At 36.4% G+C, this 15438-nt stretch overlaps 1 long non-coding RNA gene across 2 annotated transcripts in view; it reads right to left on the minus strand.

Moving 5' to 3' along the window:
- Positions 1 to 15438, minus strand: part of LOC117086677 — a 142507-nt gene that overhangs the window by 105116 nt on the left and 21953 nt on the right. For both annotated transcript variants that reach the window (XR_004438527.1, XR_004438526.1), the window contains exon 2: positions 6392 to 6548. This is a non-coding gene — a long non-coding RNA (uncharacterized LOC117086677). The remainder of the gene's footprint in view (positions 1 to 6391; positions 6549 to 15438) is intronic.

Consider the following 15438-nt stretch of genomic DNA (forward strand, 5'->3'; position numbering starts at 1 on the left):
TATAAGAATCAACTCTAAATGGATTAAAAACCTAAACTTCAGAGACAAAAATACAAAACACATAGAAGAACACTTAAGGGAAAATCATAACCTTGGATTTGGCAATGACATTTTAAATATGACACCAAAAGCAAAAGCAACAACAACACCATAGATAAATTGAACTTCAGCAAAATTAAAAACCTTTAAACAAAGAAGACATTCAAATGGCCATTAGGTGCACAGAAAGATGCTCAACATTACTGTTGTTAGGAACATGCAAATCAAAACCACAATAAATTATTACTACCCACATTAAGATGACTGTTGTTTAAAAAAAAAAGGAAAATAACAAGTGCTGGGAGGATGTGGAACAATTGGAATCCTAGTTGTTCGTGGGAAGGTAAAATAGCATTGCTGCTATGGAAAACAGCTTGACAGTTCTTCAAAAAGTTAAATATAAAATTATCATATGACCCAGTAATTCCACTCCTACAATCCCATTCCTAAAATAATTAAATAAGGGGAATTAAATGGATACTCATACAACAATATTCACAGTAGCATTATTCACATGCAATAGCTAAAAGGTGGAAACAAGTGTCAATCAACAAATAAGTAATTGGATAAAATGGCATATACATACAATGTATTAATATTCAGCCATAAAATTGAATGAAGTTCTGATGATTGCTACAGTATGAATAAACCTTGAAAACATTATGCTAACTGAAACACGTCAGACACAAAGGATAAATATTATATGATTCCTCAAAGATGAAATATCTAGAAGAAACAACTTTAAAGATAAGGAATGTAGAGTAGAGGTTATCAGCAGCTGGAAGGAAGGGGAAATGGGGAGTTATTGCATAATTACTAAGAGTTTTGGTTTGGAGTGATTAAAAAGCTTTAAAAATAGATAATGATGATAATTACACAGCATTGTAAATGTATTAACGCCACTGAATCGTACACTTAAAAATGCTTTAAATGATAAACGGTATGTTGTATGTATTTTACAATAATAAAAATACATTCATACAAAACAGTAATATTCATTTCGAACACATACAAAACGGCATACATTAAAATGGCTGCGTATAAAGTGAGAGGGGGGTTTATGGGGAAAAGGCATAAGTGTGAAAAATATTAATGAATGAATAACAAGAAAGAGGCCTAACAAGAACCAATGATCAACAACAGACCAAGAAATAAGAATTCTTAAACTGTACTCTGTATCTGAGGTCTGAAAGAAAACCAAAAACAACAAAAATATCTGAGTGTGTCAAATTATGAACTGCCATTTTGAATGGAACTGACACACACAACCTTGCAGATTATGATACTCTTCTCATATATTGTCTCAGATCAGGATACTTAATTCCAAAGGGAATTCCTGAGAAATGGAAGGAAATGTATGTGAAGGCTACAGAGCACATTTTACTGAATGACAGCTGTGTGACACTACCTTCACGTTGATAAATTGGTCCTCCTCTTATTTTCTTACAGTACTTTTCACTGATAAGAGTTGTAAGGAATTAAAGATGATGGCCAACGATTTTTTGATGTTCCTCCTACCAAGGGATGGAGTTAATTTCCCTTACGTTTAAATATGGGTTGGTTTGTAACAGTCTTATCTTATACAGATAGTAAAAGTGTCAGTGCATGATTTCCAAAGCCAAGTTGAAGGCTGATTCCTTGAAATACACCTCTCTGGGACCCCTGAACTGCATGTAAGAAGTCAACTGCTCTGACATAGCCATGCTCGACAGGCCATAAAAAGGCGCTCTGGGTGGTAGCTCCAGCTAAGCCATTTTCTCTACACCAGATACATGCCCATAGTTAAAAAAAAAAAAAAATGCACCTACAAGAAGGTGGTGTGAAAAGTAAACATCTCCTCTCCTTGTCTCTCAATACTACTGCTTCTCCCTTTAGACAATTTCTGTTAGTTTGTTATTAATTCTTCCAAATACATTCTGTGCATGTATTACATTTATATTTACACTTATCCATTCTTATTTACATAGAAATGCAGATGTGACCTTATGCTTCTCAGTTAACAAAATATGTTGAAGATAGATCCATATCATTATATAAAGAGCTTTTGTGTTCCTTTTCGTGGCTGTATGTAAGCAATGTCTGGATGTAACCACAATTTACGTAACCGGTTCCAACTTGACTGTTTCCAGTCATTTGACATTCCAAACGATGCTGTAATAAAAAACCTTGCATATTTGACCTAGAAGCCCAATTCCTGGATTCAAGGATATACACATTGTAAATTTTGATGTATATTGACAAATTGCTCCTCAGAGAGTTTCCACTTATTCATACTCCATCAAATATGTAGGGAATACCAGTGCAACAAGTACTGTGTACTATCAAGCATTAGATTCTTTACAACTCCATTAGGTCAAAAATGTTTAATTGCTCTCTAATTTGCATTTAATTTATTATGGGTAGAGTACAATATCTTTTCATGTGTGATATTGTTTATATACATTTATATATATATTTGTTTCTGTGAACTTTCTATTTATGTCTTTTGTCTATTTTATAGGAAGTAATCACTTGTATTTAATGATTTCAAAAAGCTCTTTAGATTTTAGTTAGCCTTTTGTCATATTAGATACATTTTTCTATTTTTTGTCTCTTTTAACATTACCTATATTCTTATTTTTGCCATACATAAATTATAATTTTTATTTACTCAAATGTGTCAACTTACCATTTTTTTCTTGATATTTTCTAGCCTTTCCTACTTCTTGATTTATTTTTTCAACCTAATATCTTTTATTTATTTATTTATTTTAGATTCAGGGGGGTACATGCGCATGTTTGTTACATGAATATATTGCATTCTAATGGATACTGGGCTTCTAGTGAACTCATTACCATTACCAAAGAGTGAACATCGTACCTGATAGGTTTTTTTTCAACCTTCCCCCACTCTTTCCCCTTTCAGAGTCCCTGGTGTCCATTATTTCCATCTTTCGGTCTATGTCTGTCAAGTGTTTAGCTCCCACTTAGTGAGAACATGCAGTATTTAATTTTCTGTTTCTGAATTAGTTAACTTAATATAATTGTCTCCACCTCCATCCGTTTTGCTGCAAAGAATGTGATTTCATTATTTTTTTATGACTGCATAGTACTCCGTACAGAATATATACCACACTTTATTTATCCAGTCAACCATTGCTGAACACTTAGGTTGGTTCCATGACTTTTGTTTTGTGAATGGTGCTGTGATGAACATGCAATTGCAGGTGTCTTTTTTATATAATGATTTCTTTTCCTTTTGGTAGACACCCAGCAGTGTGATTACTGGGTCAAATGGTAGTTCTATTTTTAGTTCTTTGAAAAATCTCCATAGTGCCTTCCATAGAGGTTGTACTAATTTACATTCCCACCAACAGTGTATAAAATGTTCCCTTTTCTCCACCATCCACACCAACATCTATTGTTTTTGACTTTTTAATAACAGCTATTCTGACTGGTGTAAGATGATATCTCATCATGGTTTTAATTTGCATTTCTCTGATGATTAGTGACGTTGAGCATTTTTTCATGTTTTTGTTGACCACTTTTCATGTGTGTGTCTTTAGAGAAAAGTCTGTTGAGGTCCTTTATCCAGTTTTTAATGCAGTTGTTGGTTTCTTAAATTACATTTCCTTCTACTGTCTTTACAGATTCAATTTTTATATTTAAATATATTTTAAACACTCTGAAAATTATAGACAGTAAAATGTACAAATATGAAGTACACAGTTTAAATAGTTTTAGCAAATGCGTGCATTTGTGCAACTCATGCAACTATCAGAGTTGAGAAAATTTTCATTTACTCCAGAAAGTTTCCTCATGCTCCCTCTCAGTTCCCTCCAAACCCTGCATTTGAAGAAACAATTTTCAGATTTCTTTCATTTGAGATTAGTTTTACCTGTTCCTAAACATCTTATAAATGGGATCGTGCAGAATATACTATTGTTTTTAGCCTTTAATGCTCAATATGTTTTGTTTTGTTTTTGTTTTTTTTGGTTCATGAATGTTGTTGTGGGTATTAGTAATTCACTCCCCTTTTACTTATTGAAGCTGTGTCATTGTCTGGGGTAAATACCCAAGGTTCATCATCTCACACCAAGGAAATCAAGGACACGGACACACAAGAAGTGAGTTTAAGAGTGGAGGTTTAACAGATGAGAGAAAAGAGAAAAGCTCTCCTTCCTGCAGAGAGGGGCTCCCGAGTGGGTCTGCCAATTTTATGGTGAAATCCATGGGGTTTTATAGACAAGCTTGAGGAGTTGGTGTCTGACTTACATAGGACATAGGAGATTGGTCAGACCAGTTGTGCCACCCCACCCTAATCTTTTATTATGCAGATGGGTTATCTACCTGGCCCGTGCCATGTTTCCTGTTCCTTTACTGTACATGTGGTTGACAAGGTAAAAGGAAGGCGTAGCCTCACGTTGAACATCTGGGCCCCCAGGTAGCCTTTTCTTATTAGCACAACTGCTAGCATTCACCCGTGCAAGCATCTAGCTTGCCTTTCTTTGTCTGCAGGTTGATTTTAGGGGCCGTTCCTTATTAGAAAAGAAATGATTTGGGGTCTGCTTTTCATTAAAAGGGAAGCCTTACTGAGGACTCTCTTACCCTCACTAACTGCCTAAATAATTTCTTTTTAGCTCCTGTATTATTATGAGCAGTATTCCATGGTATAAATATACCACAGTTTGCTTATCTGTCTCATAATGGTGAACATTTCCATTTTTCTGTGTTCTGGCTAATATAAAGCCATGTGAACATTCTTGCACAAACTTTTTCTAGATATGTTTACATTTCTCTTAGATAAATACCTAGAGGTGTAATCCATGAATGACACAATACATTTTCAATTTTTAAAAAACTTTATAAGAAACTTTCCAAGTATTTTGCAATGTGGTTGTGTAAGTTTATACCCCATTATTGTCGTATGAAAATTCCAGTTGGTCCACAACCTCATGAACACTTGGTGTTCTCGGTCTTATTAATGTTAGTCATTCTGAATGGTGAATGCTCATTGTCATTTTAATTGCATTTCCGATAACTAACAATGTGGAGCATTTTTCAATGTGCTTACTAATCATTGATATATCTCTTAATAAGTGTCTGTTTAAGTCTTTGCTCATTTTTATTGGATTGTTTGCCAGTTATGTATATTGTGAATATTTTCTCTGAATCTGTGGTTTCATTTTTTAAAAATCAATCTCAAAGGTCTTCTGAAGAACAGATGGTTTTAAATTTGATGAATTCAGTTTATCAATAATTTCTACTACATGTGCATGTGTACTTCACACACACAAACACAGAGTTACACTTCTAATGAAGGCTACCCTGTGGATCTCAAACTTTCTATTCCCACCCAAACCATAGTTACAGCTGTTACAGCTGACAGGTTGTCATTAATCAAGTGATTAATTTCATTCACATTAAAAATGCATACACACAAATATTTGTTGTAATGAAACAGCGTATTTTAGAATGCATAGTCCTTCTCATTTTGAGCTCCCACTAACAGGTGTTTTCAAATTTAAGATTATACATACATTCATTTCCAAAAGGACAGCTTTTTCTTAAATTCTTCATTAAAAGTTATTAACTCCTTGCCAGAGAGGGTGAGGACAAAGACCCTTGAACTAATATGTCAGTACCATTGCCAGCAAAGGTCAATGAGGGAGGAGAAAAACATATCTCAAAAATACTACATCAGTGAAACTACTGGCTTAAATTTACCTAATGTATACTCGGCTATCCAAGAACAAACTTTTACAGAAAGGATATACTCTCCTTCAATTCCATATCTCTCATTTTTGGGGCTGGAAAAAGGGGGTATTAATGCAGCCAATGGCTTATTCAGGTCACACAGCATTGAAGCAAGGAAACTAGCCAAAGCCGCCTGCCAACATTCACCAGTGAGCACCCCACGGCATCGAGTCTGGCCATGGCAGTCATCTATCTTCGCAGCCACCAGATCTCTTGAGCTCCTGCATTTCCCTTACCCTCCCTTGGAGAACCCTACTTCCTGGTGCACACCTCAGAAATACAATCTCAGTGCTTTCCTCTGCCAGGATGACTTGGCCCAACTCAGGCATATTGATTGGAACTCAGTGGAAACTTTTGAGTCAATTTTTTTAAAAGAAAGAAAACCACCCAGGCACAACTGAAAAAAAAAACACACACACACCCAAAAAACCTTAAATTCTATTCAATGATCTGGGTTTGTGCCAGATTGGAGGGAACAACTTGCAAATTCTTCTTTAGAAGCTGTCAGAATACTTGCCTTAAATTTGCTCTGACTCAGCTCTCTGCAGGAAAGGCATGTTGCTGCAGCTGATTCATCAATAAACTGTTTCTTGTCCAAGACAAGTCATAGACTCACCTTTGATTCCACTTGACTCTGTTCAGTTCAAAAAAGGGGTCCTTGCAGTCAGAGTGGACCACCACACAACTCCCGCAAGTCAGTATGCCTTGAACTGCTCAGAGAATGGCAGTTGAGCTTGTCTTCTTCGCTCCTGGATGTGTATTCATTCCAAAGACTTTGAACAAAAACAGATGTTTAGGAGAAAAGGGACAATTTAGAAAATGTCAAGTCACCAGGTGCTTCTTTTTCACGACGAATGAACATCAATTTTTTAAAAAAGATGGTGTCAGTAGCAATCCAAAACACATACACATAAAAAATATAAGGGCATCCTCCAATTCTTTAAAGACTTATTTTTCTATAAATTGTTCTTCTGTACCCCATAGCATTGTCTTAAGTTGAAATACCAATAGCCATCTTTTATTTCTATTTGCTGAAAGACTAAGTAGTAACTTATATGGAGGTAAAATATCTCTCTACCAATACACCTAACTGTATTTATCACATATATTCAATGGAAATTTCAATGGAAAGCTAGTATCTGTCAAAAAACATTCAGGCTTCTTATTGCCTTTGAATCTGAATCTAACAGTTTATATTTTCTTTTATGCAGTATGTGAAAAGTTGATACCAGATCTGCGGTTTTCCTGATCATCAGAAGATTATGCACCAGAAGAAGTAAGCAACAACTTTGTACTTAATATTGGGCAAACAAGTAGGAAGGATGTTCTAGTCCTATTGAAGAGTTGGTGTCATTTCAGGACTGGCATAAAAATAACTATTTTTTTCCTTTGTATGTATTTTCTTAAGAATGTTCATTGTTCTCTGAGCTCTTATCTGGACTCTGGATTGTAAATATTCTTTTTATAAGAAGAGTACTTTAAAATTGAAAATACTTGATAGTAGACTCTGATTCTTTCTTAAGGTTTACCACTGTGACTTATATTTTAATTTTATCCAAGCCTGAATTAAGTTGTTTGTTTGTTTAGGTTTATAATTTCTATTTCTAATCACTGAAGAGGGGTACATTTTGATAATCAGTGAGAATTTTATCAGGGGCAGGAGTTCAGGAATGGCAGAGAGGAATTGAAATAAATTTTGCCCTCTATAAAAGCAACAGAAACAATGACAAAAGCCATCAAAACAACTTGTTCAGAGCTCCGAAAGTTAATAAAAGGCAGGCAATTATTTGAGAAACATTTATTTAAGAAAAACTGCTGAACCTACATGAGAACAGGGTATTTGTGATCTTTTAATTTGTCCATAGGAGCCTTGAATACTAACCATCTGGCAGCCACAGTTGCTACAAAAACCAGCAGCCTTGCAGCCACTAGATGGGACAGACTTGATTTGAAACTTCTCGAAAGTTCCCATCTTCAGATCAGTGTCACTATTTGACTTGACATACAGCCCAATCTGCCAGGAAAGCTCTATCTGCAGTCACTATCTGACCTGACTTGGAGCTCACTCTGCTAGAAAAGCAATACCCCCAGAGAACTGGTTGGAAACAAAGCTTTGAAAATTGTTTAGCATCACAGTTTCTTGGGACTGTGATACCAATAGGACCAAACAAGAGGTTGGCCAAAAACTAAAAAGGAAGATCTGGGGAATGTGTTATCCATACAGGGCTCCAGAAAGCTCTGAAGTATTCCTGAGGATATAGAAAGAAGGCCACATACGTGTGCAGAGCTGTGTGCATTCCCTAGCAACATCTGAGAGGAACCCAATCTTCCATCTCTGGCTGACTTTCAGGCCCTGTACAAGCAGGGAGTGAAGGCTAAGACAGCTGTAAACTACCTGAGCATTGAAGACACACCCCAACACACACACAGAGTCTCTCAGCAAAGGATGGAAGTTTTATATGTTCAAGGCATGTAAGAAAATCTCTGACCTATTGTTGTTTGACTGCTAAGCTAACTAAGCAAAGGCTCAGTAACTTCACACTACAGGGAACACATACTTTACAGAATTAATTAACAAATATCATTAAACAAACACCAGCAACAGCAAAACCCAGGAGTAGGGGTGGAATCTGATACCCAGAGTTGCCACATCATATCAAAAATGCTCAATTTGAAATAAAATATTAGAAGATATGCAGATAAACAGGAAAGGAAGGTTTATATGAAGGAAAAGAGCAGTCAATAGAAAAAGTTCCCAAGGGGACCAAATGAACAAATATTTTAAACCAGTTATTATATATACATATAAATATATATATACACACATATATACATTCTAAGAATTAAAGGAAACCGTGTCTAAAAAATTAAAGTTGATTTAACATCTGAACAAAGAGCAAAAACCACATGATCATCTCAACAGATGTAGAAAAGGTATCTGACAAAATCCAGCATTCCTTCATCATAAAAACACTCAACAAACTTGGAATAAAAGGAAACTTCCTTAACCTGATAAAGGTCATCTGTGAAATATCCACAGCTAATACCATACTTGGTGAAAGGCAGAATGTTTTTCCCCTACAATCAGAAACAACATTATCCACTCTTGCCACATCTATTCACTATTGCACTGGAGGTTCTAACCAGGGCAATTAAGTAAGAAAAATAAATAAAAGGCATCCACATTGGAAAAGAAGTAGTAAAATAATCTCTACTTGGAAATGGCATAATACTGCATATAGAAAATCCTAAGGAATCTACTAAAAAATTAGTATAACTCATGAATGAGTTCAAAAAAGTTTCAGGATACAAGATCAATATAATAAAAAAGTCAGTTGTATCTCTATGCACTTGCAAGGAACAACCCAAAAATAAAGTTAAGAAAATAATTTTACTTATAATAACATCAACATAAAATGCTTATGAAAAAATTTAACAAGTGCACACAGTGTACAGTATGAGACTTTTTCACTGAAAATACAAAACATTCCCAAAGGAAATAAAAGAAGATCTAAATGAATGAAAAGATATCCCAGGTTTTGGGATTAAAGGACTTATTATCATTAAAATGTTAGTATTTCCTAAATTAATCTACAGATTCATCACAGTCTTTATCAAAATCCCAGCTGGCTTTTTGGCCGAAATTGACAAACTGGTCCTAAAATGTGTGAAAGTACAAGGACCCCATAATAGCTAAAACAATTTTAGAAGAAAACAAATTTAGAAGACCCACACTTGCAACTTCAAAGCTTACTGCAATGTTACAATAATAAAGATAGAATGCAACTGACATAAGGATACACACGTAAATGAATGGAATCGAGGTGAAAGTAAAAATAAACCTCTACCTTTATATTTAACTGATTTTTAACAAGTGAGCTAAGATCATGTAGTGGGGAAAAAAACAGTCATTTCAACAAAGAGAGCTGGGACAACTAGACATTCACATGTCCAAGACAGACATAGTTGTACCCTTTATTATATCACACACAAAAAATCTCAGAATGAATCATAGGCTTAAACATAAGAGCTAAAACTATAAAACTCTTAGAAGAAAACATAGGAGTAATCTTTGTAACATAAAATTAGGCAATGTTTTCTTAGATACGATACCCAAAAGCAAGATCAACAAAATAAAAATTAAATAAATTGGACCTTGTGATGGTGCATTTTAGGTGTCAGCTAAATGGAGGGATGCCTATATGATTGGGGAAGTATTGTTTGCGGGTGGGTCTGAGAGGGTAGTTTTGGAGGATATTGGCACATGGGTGGATAGACTGAGTGGGGATGATTTGCCTCAGTGTGGGCAGGCACCGTCCAATCAGCTGGGAACCCAGATGGAATAAAAAGGGGAAAGAAGGATGAATTTGCTGTCTGTCTCTCTTTCCACTGGAGTTGAAACATCCCTTCACTTCTGTCCTTGGACATTAGAACTTCAGGTTCTTTGGCCTTTGGACTCTGGCATGTACACCAGAGGCCTCCTGGGGCTCTCAGGCCTTTGGCCTTGGACTGAGAGTTATGCCACTGGCTTCCTTGGTTCTTAGGCATTACACTTGAACTGAACCATGCTACCAGCACCCATGGAGCTTTAGCTTGCAGACACACTACCATGAAACTTCTGAGCCTCCATATGTGAGCCAGTTCTTCTAATATATCCTCTCTCATGTATCTATATCTACATCCATCTGTATGTGTATATACATTTATATATCCTATTAGTTCTGTCTCTCTGAAGAACTTTCACTAATGAAGACCTCATCAAAATTAAAAACATTTTGCTGCAAATGATACATCAAGAAAATAAAAAGGCCACACACAGTATGGGCGAAAACATTTGCAAATTATATATCATACATCTGATAAGGGACTTTATCCAGAATATGTAAAAAAGTCTTACAACTCAACAAGAAAAAGATGAATAATCAAATTAAAAGTGGGCAAAAAAACTACCAACATAGCAACACTCTGTCTCTACAAAAATAAATAATAAAAAAATTAGCTGGGCATGGTGGCTTGTGCCTATAGTCCTAGCTACTCAGCAGGCTGAGGCAGAAGGATCTCTCGAGCCCAGGAGTGGAAGGCTGCAGTGAGCTATGATTGTGCCACTGCGCTCCAGCCTGGGAAACAGAGCAAGACCCCATCTCTTAAAAAGAAAAGTGGGCAAAAGATTTGAACGGATATTTTTCCAAAAAAAAAATGTAAGAATGGCTAAGACGTATATAAAAAGATTCTCAACATTGCTAGTCATTAGGGAATGTACATTAAAAACACAGATGCTACTTCCCATCTTCTAGGATGACTATAATAAAAAAAAAAAAAAACAGACAACAACAAAGGTAGGCAAGAATGTGGAGAAATTGGAAGGCTCATAGGTTTTGCTTGTGGAAATGTAAACTGATGCAGCCACTTTTGGAAACAGTTTGATAGTTCTCAAGATGTTTAACTTAGAGTTGCCATATTCAGCTATTCCACTCCTAGATACTATAGGAAACAAAATAATGCCCCTCAAAGATGCTCACCTCCTAATCCCTGAAACCTGTGAACGTGTTATCTTACACGAAAAAGGAAGCTTCCACCTGTCATTCAGTGTCTTGAGATGGGGAGATGAACCTGGATTATCTGTGTGGGTTGAATGTAATCACAAGCATTGTTATAAAGGGAGGTTGAGGGGATCAGAGTCAGAGAAGGCCATGCGACAATGGAGGCAGAGAGAGATGTTACAGCAGAGGCAGGGATCGGGGAGGCAGAGATCATTATCAACAGAGGCAGAAACCATTATCTTTTGATAATGATCATGGGAACACAGGTGGGAAGATGCCATCGCTGGTAGAGCCAAGGAGTTTGGGTGTCTTAAGAAGTTGGAAAAGGTCCCCCTGGAGCTCCCAGAAAGGTGGCAGCATGGCCAGCGCCTTGATTTTACCCTGGTGAAACTGATTTTGGACTTCAGACCTCCAGAACCATAAGAAAATAAATTTGGGTTGTGTTAAGCCATTAAGTTTATGGTGATTTGTTACAGAAGCAACAGGATACCCATCCAATAACCAAGAGAAATGAAAACATATGGTCACCCAAAAACCTGTACACAAATGTTCTTACAGCAATAACCACAATAACCAAAAAGTGAAAACGACCCGCACATCCATCAACTGATGAAGAGACACAGAAAATGCGGTCTATACAAACAATGGAATGTTATTTGTAAGAAAAAATATGAATGACTGATACAAACTACAATATGGGTAAACTTTAAAAACACTATGCTATGTGAAATAAATCAGCTATTTACATGAAATGTCCAGAATGGACAATACAATAGAAATACAAATAAATTAGTAGCGGGATGAGGACTGACTGCTAACAGGTGTGGGGCTTCATTTCGGGATGGATTAATTATTCAAAATTAGATAGTGATCATAATTGCACAACTCTGTGAATATACTAAAATTGAACTTATTATGTACATTAAATGAGTTTTGTTATGAGAATTATATCTTAATGTTCACAACCTGTGATAAAATACAAATGCTTGCCTCACTCTACTTGACAGCAATGTAATCAAACACACAGCAAAACCAAAAATATTGATTTTTGTACATTTTTAAATTACCTTTATTTTCTTTTTTTTAACTTTAAGTTTGAGGACACTTGTGCAGAATGTGCAGGTTTGTTACACAGGTATACATGTGCCATGGTGGTTTGCTGCACCTATCAACCCATCACCTAGGTTTTAAGCCCCACAAGCATTAGGTATTTGTTGTAATGCTCTCCCTCCCTTTACCCCCCCCCACCCCTTGACAGGCCCCAGTGTGTGCTGTTCCCCTCCCTGTGTCCATGTGTTCTCATTGTTCAACTCCCACTTATAAGTGAGAACATGCGGTGTTTGGTTTTCTGTTCCTGTGTTAGTTTGCCGAGGATGATGGTTTCCAGCTTCATCCATGTCCCTACAAAGGACATGATCTCATTCTTTTTTATGGCTGCATAGTATTCCATGGTGTACATGTGCCATATTTTCTTTATCCAGGCTATCATTGATGGGCATTTGGGTTGGTTCCAAGTCTTTGCTATTGTAAATAGTGCTGCAATAAACATACATGTGCATATGTCTTTATAGTAGAATCATTTATATTCCTTTGAGTATATACTCAGTAATAGGATTGCTGTGTCAAATGGTATTTCTGGTTCTAGATCCTTGAGAAATCACCACACTGTCTTCCACAATGGTTGAACTAATTCACATTCCCACAAATAGTGTAAAAGTGTTCCTGTTTCTCCACAGCCTTGCCAGCATCTATTGTTTCCTGACTTTTTAATAATCACCATTCTGACTGGTGTGAGATGGTATCTCATTGTGGTTTTGATTAAAGGGCTTCTGCCCAGCAAAAGAGACTAGCATCAGAGTGAACAGGCAGCCTACCGAATGGGAGAAAAATTTTACAATCTACCCATATGACAAAAGTATAATATCCTGAATCTGTAGGAACTTAAACAAATTTACAAGAAAAAAAGAAAAAACAAACAACCCCATCAAAAAGTGGATGAGGGATATGAACAGACACTTCTCAAAAGAAGACATTTATGCAACCAACAAACACATGAAAAGAAGCTCATCAGAATATTGATTTGTATCTCTCAATTGGCTTTTTAGTTTTATACTAAGCATTGTTAACCACAGAATAAATGCCAAGTTAACTGATTTATTTTTTCACTCCACATACGAATGTATACTTTGTGTCATACCCTGGCTGGGCACTGGACCATGAGTGAGTACTAGTGCCGTGAGTACTAATGGGCTTACTATATTTTGTATCTATATTTTGTATCTTATTCATATAAGGACAGTAGGCATGCTGTCTGACTTCCAACCAATCACATATCTTAAATATGCCAAACTCCATTACTTCTGTCACTCCTTATGTAATAAAGCTATGTTATGCCTTACAGATTTGTTCAAATGTACTAACTTTATAAGATTATTGGCCAGCTCTAATTTGTTGATACAGATTAGGTTTTACCTGTTTATATACACACATGCCTCTCTGCTAGGCTGAAATATCTGAAATACAATATAACAATATTAGCCAAATGCTTATGTGGACAAATGTATAATTAAATTAATGCTATGAGTGAGATACACAAGGAATTAAGAGAGTAATTATCACCTTGCCTTTTGGGTCAAAGAAGTTTTCTCCAAGGAAGCAGGCAGAAGAACATTTCAGGAAGGTGGCAACATGGCCAAGACCCAGAGATGTGGGGATGTTTGTTCATTTCAGGGAGGCCAGTGTGGCCAGAGTTGATCAGCCTTAAAGGCAGATTAGTAGGGGCACCTCAACATCCACTTTCAAACTCTTCATGATGAATGCAACTTTTTAGCTGGATACTGTCCAAGGGGATAAAAGACTTTATATCCCACCTGCCTTGCAGCTAGGTCTGGTTGTGTGATAAAGTTGGGAACAACTCAAGGCCAGCTGAATGGTCTCTCAAGGGAGAGAATGTTCTTGTTCCTTTGATTCCTCCTTCCAGTTAGCTGGAAGATAGAGGCAGTGACTGGAGATCAGGCAGATATCTTTACCAGGGTGAAAGCTTCATGCTGCAAATGCCAGAAAAAGGCAAGGGATCCAGGTCTTGGATACCATATTAGATGAATCAGCCCTAAGCTGCCTACCTTTTATGTCTTTTATGTGAGAAAGAAGAAATTTCTATCCGGTGAATCCAGTTATTTGGGTTTTCTTTTCTTCACAGTAAAATATAATTAATACACTTTCAAGGATGTGTTAGTTTCTCCTACAAGCACTGGGAAGATCATAAAGGTTAAGACATAATTGCCTTAAGCTTTAAAAAATGTTTTTGGCTGTCATATGAAGAATTAATTGAAGTGAGAACTATTGGAGATAGAGATACCAAGTGGGAAACTATTACAGTAATTTAGGTTAAAGATGTTGATGAATTTAGACTATAACAGTGTCAGACAAAAAGAAAAGGAAAAATGAATTCAAGATATATTTAGGATACAGAATCAACGGGACTTGGTTACTGATCATTATGGGGAGTGAAGAAAAGGGAGGTGTTAAGGATGATTCCAGTCATTCTAAGATGAGCAACTGGTGGGTTGAGGTGTTATTTCCTGAAATGGGAAATGCTGGAGGAAGAACAGTCTTAAGGGAAAGATCAAGAGTTTAATTTTAGACTGGAAGAGTTTGGAATGGCTGCAGCTATGGCAGGTTTACAGTTGGATATGGAGATATGGAGATCAGAAGATAGGTTTAGTGTGGGTGTGGTGCCTCACACCTGTAGTCCCAGCGTTTCAGGAGGTTGAGGTGGAAGGATCGCTTGAGGCCAGGAGTTCGAGGCTGCAGTGAGCTATGATCTTGCCACTGCACTCCAGCCTGGTTGACTGAGCAAGACCCTGTCTCCTGTCTCAAAAATAAAATAAAAGTAAAAAAGAAGATAGGTTTATGTTGTACTCAAAAATTAGTGTTATAAAATGTTCTGGATGAAAACTTACATTTGGGGGGATTTTGTTGTTGCTTTTCTTCCTCTGCTCTAGTGCTGTGCTTTGTAAACTACAGATTATGATCCTTGAGTGGCTCAGGAAAACAATATTTTTTATGTCATTAATGAGATAGAATTTTTAAATCATGGTGTTCCACTAATAAATATAACTTA

The sequence above is a fragment of the Trachypithecus francoisi genome, unplaced genomic scaffold (assembly GCF_009764315.1).
Source record: "Trachypithecus francoisi isolate TF-2019V2 unplaced genomic scaffold, Tfra_2.0 Lachesis_group10, whole genome shotgun sequence".
Taxonomy (NCBI): domain Eukaryota; kingdom Metazoa; phylum Chordata; class Mammalia; order Primates; family Cercopithecidae; genus Trachypithecus; species Trachypithecus francoisi.